At 39.8% G+C, this 12,404-nt stretch overlaps 1 pseudogene; it reads right to left on the minus strand.

The window, feature by feature from the left end:
* Positions 1-11,160: 11,160 nt before the first annotated feature.
* On the minus strand, positions 11,161-11,815 carry LOC105982738 (annotated as a pseudogene).
* Between the last annotated feature and the right edge of the window lie 589 nt (positions 11,816-12,404).

The following is a 12,404-nucleotide window of genomic DNA, read 5'->3' on the forward strand; positions in this document are numbered from 1 at the left end:
TGAACTCATAGTCTTGATCTTGTTAAACAGGGCAGTCTACCACTTACTTGAGCCACACCCCCAGTCCCCAGTCTCTAATTTTATCTTGTTGCTTGTATTTTCCCTTTCAGTCTCCTCAATTTCCTGAATTATTGTTTGTTTTCCATAGTCTCTTTCACTTTTGACCGTCCTCAGCTATCTGATGATTCTGTGTTTGAAAATATACTAAAATTCCTATGATGTAGGTTATGGGTTTGCTTATAAGGATATCATTAACCTTAAATAAAGGCCAGGGAAACAAAGTAGAAGGGTTGATTGGCACAACTAACACTTAACTCAGGGCTGGGAATGTGGCTTAGTGGTAAAGTGCTTGCCTTGCATTCATGAAGCCCTGGGTTCGATTCATCAGTACCACATAAATACAAAAAGCTGGAAGTGGCATTGTGACTTAAGTGATACAGTGCTAGCCTTGAGCAAAAGAAGCTCAGGGACAGTGCCCAGGCCCTGAGTTCAAGCCCCAGGACTGGCATAAAGTAAAATAAAGGAAAACTAACCCAAAGTCTACTAAAGAATCTAGTCTATAAAAGAATTAGTAATATGACTAGAGATAAGGTTAATGCAGCTATGTTTAACTAAGCAGTAGCACATCAGATAGCATTTAGTGCAGATGCTATTTACAGTATATAAAAAACATACTGAGGGACCTATTTTAATGAAAGATGTTGGGCACCAAAAAAAAACCCTGTAAGACATTCCTGAAAAAAGTTTAAAAGGTCTTAATGTAACATATTTGTGCTTGGCAATAGTCAATATTGCTCACGTGTCAGTTTTTACTAAATTGACCTATAGATTTAATATATTCCCAGCCAGAATTTCAATACTGGTTGAGGGAAGTGTGTTTGTTTTTCTAACAAAATACCTAAGATAATTTATAAAAGGATAAGGCTCATTTTGGTGTGCAATTTTAGAGGCTCTCATCCATGGTTGGGTGGCACTGCTACTCTGGGCTTGTGACAGAGCAGCAAGAGTGGAAAGAATGTAGTAGAGCATTAAGGCAACTTCCACGACCCCCTTCAAGGCATAACCTCCTCCCACCATGCCACACCTATAACGGCTTCCACCACCTCCTCAGTTGTGAACCAGTGGACCTGTGTGCCTGTTGGCCTTCCCTCCCTCCTTTTTCCTTACCCCTCCCATCATACTCCCTCAAGTTGTGGTTGTTTCATTTTTTTATATGTTTTTTATTGTAAAAATACTGTACAGAGGGGTTACAGTTACATGAGTAATGAGTACATTTCCTATCCAGCATTGTTACCTCCTCCTTTGTTTTTCCTCTGCCATCCCTTCATTTTTGTTTTCCTAAGACAGATTTTCAGTCTAACCCAGGCTGGTCTCCAACTTGCAATCCAGGTACCGAGATCGCTGCTGTGTGTCGCCACCACTGGCTGGGACCACATGGGCCTTTGAGGAGCACTCAGTTTCCACACTACAGCAGGAGGTTAGCTGAGAGGGTTGATAACAAATATGGAACTATAGAGTCAAAAACAGCTGAAACCACCTGAAAGTAGAAGACAAATTTAGAAGACTTCCACCTGAAGTCCATCATTAAAGCCGTGATACTGATACAGGGCTAGACAACCTTCCTTTAGGAAAGAGGCCACCATTATACTGCAGTAAGTAAGCAGTTGGTCTTTTCAGAAAATGGATGTCCAAATTAAAGAGGAACGATACTGATTGCACCATGTGGTGTACAAAAGGCAGCGCAGCGTGTTCCTAGCAGCAGTCTAAATGTAAAACAGATCAAAAGTCTGTCAGCAGCAAAATAATACAAAACTAAGGAATGGCCTTACAGTGCTTATACAGCATTGAAAAAAAAAAGCACTGAAAAATATGGAAAATTCCATCCACACAAATGTGGATGATTTCTAGTTGGGCACATCCTATTTTTCTAATGTTTCTATACTTGTTTTTGGAGTCATCTGTGATATCCTAATTCACACAAGTGAAGTATTGTCTGACTATCTTGTTCAACCTGCGGCTCATTCTCATTTTCTATTCTTTGATTTCAAAATCATACTTTGGAATTTTCACTTGTCAGTTTCTTTTATTCACTGACTTTGGTACAGACATGGTCCCTAGAGTGGGGTGCTTAGCTGGAGATTAGAGGCTCAAGGACTTTCCTGCCCCAGCTCACTTCAAAGCGCTATCCTCAGATCTCAGCCTTCTGAGTAGGGAGGATTACAGGCATGAGCCTCTGGTGCCCAGCACATCCTTCTTAATGCCTTTAGTTTTTATAACCGCCCTTTTAAAATCTTACCCTGACTTTCCACCTCTTTCCTGGATGCTCCATTCTGAAAGTCCTTGAGTCAGCTTGGCGTGTCTCAAGCAAAATTTAATTTTCTACTCTTACACATTCTCTTCCTCTTTTCAAATTAGAACATGTCATTTGATATTTGCCTTTTCCTAGTCTGCCAGGAATGTTTCATAGCCAGGTTCTTTTTTTTTTTAAATATAAAATCCACTGAACTTTCCTACTGAACACTCCAACTGGACTTACAGGCCAGCTCTTCAACAGACTCCTCTGAGCTTCATGGGATGTTGTCTGCCCAGAATAGTATATAGTGACAATAGATCTTTTCCTCCCAATAATTGTAAAGATATTTATAAGCCATAACCAGCCTAGCACACGGATACATCTACTGTCACCACGCTTGCCTCAATTGATTCACAGGTGACGTTAAACCCAAGCAAGATAAGTGAAATGTCTCCTGAAAAACTGGGAATTAGGTATCCATAACAGACATTTGGAATAATGGAAAAATAACCAGGCCTTAAAGTGCTTTATATCAGCACTGGATAAGAAAATGTAGGTTGGGAGTTTGGCTTGTGTCAAGCCCTAAATTCAATTTCTAATATATCCCCATTATCCCCCACCCTACCCCCCCTCAAAAAAATAGGAAAAAAAAGGAGAAAGCCACATAGCCAGGTGTGGTGAATTTGGGCAGTAGAGATCAGCCTGTGCTGCTGCAGTGTAGAGGGGAAGAGGCTAAGAGTTAACACATTCTTTTTTTCTTTGCTTTTGACAGTACAAGGGCATGAACTCAGAGCCTCGGACTTGCTAGGCAGGCACTACCACTTCATATAGGGCCCCAGGCCCTATATATTCTAATTTCTAATATTTAAATGTTCATATCCCTTAAACAATTTTTCCTTTTAAATACCTCAAAATATATTCCATCACAATGGATACTTGTTAATGATTTGGGCATTTCTTGTGCACAATGTAGCGTGCAATACTCTGAGTACTTGATATTCCTGATCATATTTGATCCCTATATTAAACAAGGAGCAGTTCATCATCTTCCTTTTGCTGAGGTTCATAGGTGTTATTAATAGATTAAGTTTTTGCTGGTACAAGAGTTTGGCTTTCCATGTGCTCAGGTCCCACCTCTGCCATTCTGGATTGGTGCCTCACCATTTGTATTTCTAAAGTGTTCTAGGAACACTTTAGTCGGTAACTAGAACTGAAAAACATTTCATTTTCAAGAATTAAACTATCTCTTACAAGTAACCAACTCATTCTTCCACTCACCCAACTCCACAAATCTCAGACTTTTGAGGTACAGAGGGGTTACATAACTAGCGTAATCTGTACAGTTCTTTTTTTTTTGGAGGGGGGAACTGGTCATGGGGCCTGAACTCTGGGCCTGGGCGCTGTCCCTCAGCTCTTCAGCTCAAGCCTAGCGCTCTACCACTTGAGCCACAGCGCCACTTCCGGCTTCTTTTTTGCTTATGTGGTGCTGAGGAATTGAACCCAGGGCCTCATACATGCAAGGCAAGCGCTCTACCACTGAGCCACCTTCCCAGCCCCAATATGTACAGTTCTTATCAAACTTGTTACCCCTTCCCTCACTTTTCTCCCACTTTCCCTTCCTCCCTAATCCCCCCCCAAGTTGTACAAATTATTTCCAATATATTGTCTTGTGGATATCGCTGTTACATTGGTTCCCCCCATGTCCTTTGTCTCACAATTCTTTTGTTCCCCTTCCCTTCCCTAATTCCGATAAACATATATATAATACCAGGGTACCAAAATCAAATACAGTGACAGTAGGGGAAATCTCAGATTTGTATAGTACAATTTGATTTTTTTTTGTGTGTGTGTGCACTGGCTCTGGGGCTTGAACTCAGGTCCTGGGCACTGTCCCAGAGCCTTTTGGTCACAGCTAGTAACTACCACTTAAGCCAGAGCTCCACTTTTGACTTTTTGGTGGTTAATTGGAAGGACTTTCCTACCTAGGTTGGCTTTGAACCATGATCCTGAGATCTCAGCTTCCTTAGTAGCTAGGTTTACAGGCATGAGCCACTAGCGCTCGGCTTACAATTTGATTAAAAAATATTGTTATTTTGAATCAGCCCTTTGCCACTGGATGAGCATGATGAGAAAATACTACCCATTTTTAGTTCCCAAACTGAACACTAGATGGCAAACAGCACATAGAAAATCATGTTAAGTATGCTTATTTCCAAACATTTTACTTTTTCTTCAATAAACTTTTTAGTCAATATTTGAATTTAACAATCTAGTATAGATAATAATAAAATATTAAAAGCAGGGGTTGTTGAGTATGTAACTCAGAGCATTTGTTTAGAATGTACAAGGACGTAGGTTTGGTCCACTACAAAAAATTAAAACCAAGGAGTGCCAAGCCCAGGGGCATATGCCTGTAGTTCCAGGAGGTTGAGACCAGAGGATTGTAAGTAAGAGGCCAGCCTGGCTATATAGTGAGATCTTGTTTCAAAAACCAAACCGAAACACACACACACACACACACACACACACACACACACACACAGAATTCATCATAGACTGTATTGTGGATTAACTCATAAGCAGAGCCATAGGTGCCCAGAATGTGTATCTAACAGATTTTAGCTGCCTTCCAGCTTCTGCTTCTTAAAGTGGTTCACTAATCATAAAACATAGAAAATTGAGAATACTTTTCCACTGATACATTTCAGTACTTCTGCAAATAATGGACCCACTACTAAAATCATATGCAAATACCCTACACACACTACTGTTTGCCCACCTTTTCTCTAGAAAGAGTGAACCGTGGAGTCAGTGTGGTCTGTGAGGAGAGATCCAAGGGAGGGACATACTGCTTGTCATACATGGAGCAATACTAGGGAAACATTATATTGACTTGGCCACTGCTGGCAAGGACCTCTGAGGGCGACTGTTTGAGGCACCTGAGCTAGCAGAGCTCAAGGCTGGCAGGATTGTAGCAACTGAAGAGCTGCTTGGGATTTTCCAAGCAGCAAGGAGGTCTCCAAATCCCTTCCTTCCCCTCCCCTCCTATCTTCTCCTCTCCCTTTCTCTTATATACCTCTGCTCTATGGAAGCATGACTAGGAATTCCTTGAGAACAGTTCTTCCTCTCTCATCTGGCCACGGTTAGGCAGACAGCAAATCTTCTGTAAATCTTGGTAAATGAGTGACTGAGTTCTTAATATAATTCATAAAACCTCTCAAGCCACTTATAGGAGGATTTGACAGCAAGAACTTTGTGATTGCCTACAAATAAATTGTCTAGAACCATTTCACATCATCCTGCAAAAGGATAAGACCACCTAGGACTGACTTAAGAAAAATCAAAAGAAAAAACAAGTGATGCAAAAATACAATAAAATCCAAGTTTCTTCTGCTATTGAATTGAATGGAGCTACATGATAGAATAATGTTCATGTCTACTGAGAACTTTCCTATACTGAGAACTTGGGATGGTTTTGGCTGAAAACAGTCTCATTTTCCCAGACAACAGTTTGCATCCATCCCAGCTCCAAGGTATCATCCTTCCACCCTAATTCAAGACTAGGGGAGGAATCTATTTTAAAGGATAAGATTAGCTAGATAATTCCTCCAAAACCAAAGTCTAAAGAAGCCTGTTGGTTTGTTTACTAAGAAGTTTGTTAAAAGGGTTCTTAATTTTCTGCTTGGTAGATAGTTGTTTTAACTGAAGCCAAACTGATGAAACTCGAGTTTCTGGGAAATATTATGGTTTGCCCTTGTCTCTGTTTTCACCAAATCTCAACATAATACATTCCAAATAGCTTTAAATAATTTTTAAACTACTGGGTGCCTGTGGTTCACACCTGTAATCCTAGCTACTCAGGAGGCTGAGATCTAAGGATCACGGTTCAAAGCCAGCCGGGACAGTAAAGTCTGTGAGACTCTTATCCCCAATTAAACACCAGAAAACCAGAAATGGTTCCATGGTTCAAGTGGTAGAGTGCTCACCTTGAGCTGAAGAGTCAGGGACAGCACCCAGGCCCAGAGTTCAAACACCATGACTGACAAAAAAAATAAATGATTATTATAAAGGCATGTACAGAGGGGTTACAGATACATAAGTTAGGTGAAGAGTACATTTATTTTTAGGTAATAGGTTTTATAATCTGTTTGGAAGGTTATTATAAGTGACAGAATGTGTGGAGCTCTGAAACTTTTCTTGAATCTCTGTAAGAGATTTTTCTGTCTTCAAACTCTTGCTTCTTGGAAAGCCCTCTCTGATTTTAATATTAAAAATAATGATCATTGGCAAGGCACATTGCCATGTATGGTAATGCCAGTTACACAGGAGACTTGAGGCCAAAGGATCACAAATCTGAGTACAGCCAAACAAAGTAAATGAGACCCACATAAAACATAAGACTAGGGATGTAGTTCAGTGATTGAGCACTTGCCTAATTAAAATTTGAAAGGTCTAATGTCCAATATTGCAGAGAACAACAACCAAACAACACCCTCCAAAATAACAGTCATATTCTGATCCCGAGTGCTTCCTTTGCTTTCATCTCAGAGATCTGTAGGAACTCGCTCAATGGTAAACTCCACATTCTCACCTTAGATTTACAGTTTGAGATTCTATAGTTGGGCCTAGTGACTAATTTTATTAGCTCTTCCTCTAATTCAGATTGGAAATCCTTTTCATAGATGGAAATTATGGAAGTGAGTGGGCTTCTAGTCTGATTCGGTCCGAAGTAAATGGGAAAATCTGTAGTGACTAGCAGGAATCTGTAGGCATTAGGCTTTGTCACTCTTCCAGCTCCTGTCTTTTTTCTTGTTTGATTTTGTATCTTCTTGGACACCTCCCCACTACTTCTAATTTAAATTCTTGTCACATATCCACTTAGATTATCTTAGTCCTTTTTATAACATGGCAAGATGCAGGTAGATAACGAGACAAATATGTGAGTAATTGTTGCCCTCAGCTTCTGTAGACAAAAAGTATTGGCAATTGGTGCAGAGTGAAAACCTGTGTGGCTGACTCTGTGTGTGTGTGTGTGTGTGTGTGTGTGTGTGTGTTTATGTGAACAATGAGATTTTTAGGATTAAGATGGTGAATGTGATTAGAGAGCTACTCTCATTTATTGGAGAGAAACTATTTTTCTATCTAAAAGAAATTTTACTTTTATATTTCCCTTCATTACTCTCAGATTCCTATGGCAGCTGACAGATTCCTTAGAAACAGCTGTGCAGATGTTTAGGTGGGCACTCCTTTGGCTCTTTTGTGCTATTTCTCCATTAATTCCTGTCTTGTCTATTGCTTGCAGGCTAATATCCACAACAGCATAGGGGCTATAGATTGTGATTGTTGGTAATAAACAAGGCCCTAGATTTTTCTGATACATTCCCAAAGGCACAATTTCCTTTCTGCCCTTTCTGCCCTTCTGTGGGTACTATGTCTGCTCCGCCTGTGAGAGCAGGGATAATTAAACCTGGGGACATACTGCTGTCCTGTGTTGCTGGAAAAACCAGGTTTCCCCACCTTGTTTTCCTCTTTCTAGTCATTCTCAGAGTACCTTTCAGTGAGACGACCTTGACAAATCTCAGTAAGACCTCAAGAAGCCATAAGGAGTTGCAGCTCAAGGCAACTCTCCCTGTTAGGAACCAGAACTGTGGCTCAGTGGTGTCACTAAGTTGTCTGGGTTTTCTCTTTTAGGATAGTTGCTTGTCACACGTGTTTACCTGACCTGAAACCTAAGTCATGTCTAGTCTTATAATAATTAACTAGCAATGGGCCATTTTAGTCCACCAAGGAATCCCAGAGCCTGATAAGCAATCATTACATTGGAGCAGGGCATACTTTTTAACATCTGTAATTCCAGCTTCTCAAGAGGAAGAAGCAAGAAGATTATGAGTTCAAGCCAGCCTGGACAAAGTTAATGGACCTGATATCAAAAACAAACAAGTCACAATATAGATGGAGGTATGGCTCAAATAGTCAAGTATATATATATGCCTAGCATATGTGAAGCCCTGGGTTCAATCCCCAGTACTACAACCAAACAAACAATACCTACGCTGGAACATTGAAACCTGGACATGTTAGTTCCTATAATACTAAATATCCTACAGTGGAGTAATATACACTTATAATCTCAGCTTCCTAGGAAACAGAGGCAGAAGGCTCTCAAGCTTTGTTTCCAGGCAGGCCTGGGCTACATAATGAGACACTGCCAAAAATGAACGGCTTCCATCTGGTAGTGGGATAATGGGAGGAGATATCTGTGCACTGTTGCTTCTGATGATAGGGTTAACAGTATGGAAACTTTACACACTAAACTTGCTTAAGTGTGTCTCTGTCCACTTGAAAATGAAAATAGCAACGAAGAAATTAGAATCTTGACCTCTCTAGATAATTATCAGTGATGACAATTATGATTTGTGGAGGACAAACAATCTGGATACTAGAAAGTACTGTGCAGAGGCTCACAATTGGCCTAAAGGAAGAGACAGGAGGATCAAGGTTTAAGGTCAGCCCCAAGGAAAGTTAGCAGAACCCTATCTGATAAACAAACTAAAAGAAAAAGGACTGGGATAAGGGTCAAGTAATTGAACACTTACCTGGCAAATCAGGAGACTGAGTTCTATCCCCTGTACAAAACCAACCAACCAAAATGTGCATAAAACCAACTGGCAAACTTATTTTACAGAACTCTTCAAATATAAAAGACTTAAGAAGCAGGGAGTATTGGTATAAAATGAATTTTTGGCAATAACTTTTATTCAGGTATTAGAAATAATTGAAAAACATGAAAGTTCAAATATATTTTTTTAAAAAACCTGCTTAAATATTGCTGCAAAAGTCTATTGTTCAATAATAAGCATCAAACATGTTCTTTCTATGACCATATAAAACTTCTCAAAAAGCTAGATCAAATAGAGCAGCTGGCCATCCAATGATTTCCTCCTAGAACCAGAGTTGTAGGAAATCATTCAACCATTTCCCCCATTTTGAAAGGAAGAATTGTGTTTACAGCAAAGAAACTTTGCTAAGACATTAATATTCTCTTGAGTATCAGTGTCTATAGGGCTTTAAATCATTTGGCTTTTACCCACTCCTAATTCTTCTACCTTTGTGAATGGTTCATTCCAGTATTAAATAGTTAACTTGTTCTTATCAAAAATGTTGCCTATGGTGCTATTTACTCTCTCTCTCTCTCTCTCCCTCACTCCACACACACATATGCCTACATTCCTTGAGCTATTTTATATAAATATTATTTAAACAGTCTTGCTTAGGTTATTATGCTGAGTTCTAATCCCTATTGCTGACTATCTGAAATTTATCCAATTATATCATACACCATAGCTGTCTCAAACCTATTAAGATTAATACATCATTTTCATTACCACCAGAACCCTCATTCTCTGCCTCTCTAAAAAAAAAAGCTTTCTCTTCTTAATATAAAATTTTATGATGTTATGACACTACTGTTAAGCAACTCAGATCAAAACCCAAGAATAACTGGGCTTGGATGTTAATACTTGTAGAATAAAGACTGAGCATCTAAAGCTTGAATTCAAGTCTTATGGGAGTGAACAAATGGTACTATATAAAAATGTACTGCATAAAGGGTGTTAAGATGGCATAGTGGGGGTTGGGAAGGTGGCTCAGTGGTAGAGAGCTTGCCTTGCATGCCTGAGGCCCTGGGTTTGATTCCTCAGCACCACATAAGAAAAAAAGCTGGAAGAGGCGCTGTGGCTCAAGTGGTAGAGTGCTAGACTTGAGCTGAAGAGCTGAGGGACAGCGCCCAGGCCCAGAGTTCAGGCCCCATGACTGGACCAAAAAAAAAAAAAGTTGGTATAGTGCTCAGCTAGCAAGCACAAAGACCTGGGTTCAAGCCCCAGCAACAAAGTAAGTAAAACTGTAAAGGCTGCTAAGTACTATTTTTTTAACTACTTAATGAAATTGAATTAAGTCCGGAAGAAGTCTATGCTTGTTTGAATATTATATTATTGAAAAACTTCTCCTAACCAGTTTTCAATTAAGAATTAATTACATTTGGCAGTCGTTGTTTTAAACAGTACTGGAGTTTGAACTTGGACTGTTGCCTTTGCTAAGCAGATATTCTACTACGTGAGCCACACATCTAGCAGTAGCACAAATCCCAGAATTTTCAAAGCAGTTCTTATGTTAGAGCAAACAAACAAAAAAAAAAAAAAACCGAAGTATAGAAAAAAGGGCAAATAAGTTTAATAACAAAAAGGGAAAGGGCCACCGGATGGCCACATCCCTTCCTTCTCATTCATATCCCCAGCTGGTTTGGTCAAAAACTGACTTTAGGAAACATCCCTCAAAGATGTTGATTACTCTTGAAAAAGAGATAATAAAACTCAGCCCCTCTTTCATTTAAGAAAACGACAAAACAAAATGAACTAAGCAACTCAATGGCAGCGATGGGAGGGAGGGAACAAGTGGGAAAGAGGGAACAGCTGATGTTATACAAAACAAAAGAAATGTACATATCACCCAATGTGGAAGAAATAACTGTATTGCAAAGCTCATAGAACTCATAAATGTTATAGACCATGATAGACAATTTGTCCTATGAAGGTCAGAATGTGTTTGTGACTTTAACTAAGCTTCACTATCCCACAATACTGTGGAATTTGGGAAATTATGTAACCACTTAATCACAATAAAAAATTTGAAACAAAAAAGTATTTTTGTCCAGAAAAAAAATAGAAAATGACAAAATATTTAAAAAAACCTGGTAAGAAAAAACTAAAATATTCTTATAGCTGCCTGGAGAGCAGATTTTAATCTCACCGTCTGAACAGATAACCTCAGATCCACAGGGGCCCATTTGGACCAAAACCAAATGGAATCTGTTACTCAGTCCCTCTCCAGCTCATCTTGTAGCTTTTCTTACACCTTTCAGGAGACATTGAGTGGCTCCTATGTCTGCGACTATGGTGACAACCAGGGGATTTGGAGCAGGATGTGTGTGTGGAACATGGGGACCTGCTTGGGTACTGTCTTGGACTCTTGTTCCCATGCCTTTCTTGGTGGGGGTGGGTTACTTCTTTGGGGTGACTGATTCTAATTTCTGGATGAGCCCACATAGCTTGTCCAGGCCTGGCAGCAATCAGTGGTGGCACTCTTTCCAGTTTCTCTTCTTCTTCCTCCTTTTCACTGGACTCTACACCATCCATGTCATCTTCTAGAAAACTCACTTGAGGTTCCCGTGGCTCAGCCTCCTCTAGCACACAGCGTTTCTGTAGTTGAGCAAGAATGATCTCACAGACTCTCCTACTGGGCACTAGTTCATCATTGAACTCATCCACAAGCATCAGTGCACACTCTCCATTTCTGTTCTGGCTCTTGATTTTTTGATAGCCGTTGTACAAAGGCTTCAGATACTTGTAGCAATCAATTACAGTACCCATCAGCCTCATGTCAAGTGCCCCCAACATGGACGTACTTGAAGTCTTTATTTTTAATAAATTCAGCAAGGACAACCTTCTCAGGTTGAATTTGAAGCATCTGTAAGCCCAAAGCACTCTTCTTTCCAGTACTGATGCTTGTGAATTTGCATCCCAATGATCTTCTCTACCAGATATTGAGGATTGATGCCAAGCATGCTATGTGCATCCTTCATCCTTCATTTTCTGAACTATGGTTTTAACCAAGTGTAGATGACAATCTTCTCATGATAGTCAGTAAACTCTACTTGTTTTTTTTTAAAAACTATATCAATAACCAGTGTACATCTGAGTCAAGCAGAAACGGTCATGTAAGTTGATGTTAGGGAAATGAACCCCAAGATAAGTATTCAAATTTATTTTCTTTCATGCAATTGTTTCTAACATATTTATAAGATGATTTCTTTGTTGCTTTGTATGTTCCTCCCCCACGGATAACCCCTGCTTTCACTGTATTTGATGATGGTATAATTAGTGGAGGGGAAGGGAAAAAACAAATCGTTTAAATAGGGATACAGGTGGACCCATTGCAACAATGAGATGTACAAGTCGCTATGTCGAAAAAGGAACTTTACAAATTTGGTGGGGGGAGAGGATCGGGTGGGGGGGTGGGGGGATGGGAAGGGATGGGAAGGGGAAACAAAGGAGGA

This window comes from Dipodomys ordii, unplaced genomic scaffold (genome assembly GCF_000151885.1).
Source record: "Dipodomys ordii isolate 6190 unplaced genomic scaffold, Dord_2.0 Scaffold17, whole genome shotgun sequence".
NCBI lineage: Eukaryota > Metazoa > Chordata > Mammalia > Rodentia > Heteromyidae > Dipodomys > Dipodomys ordii.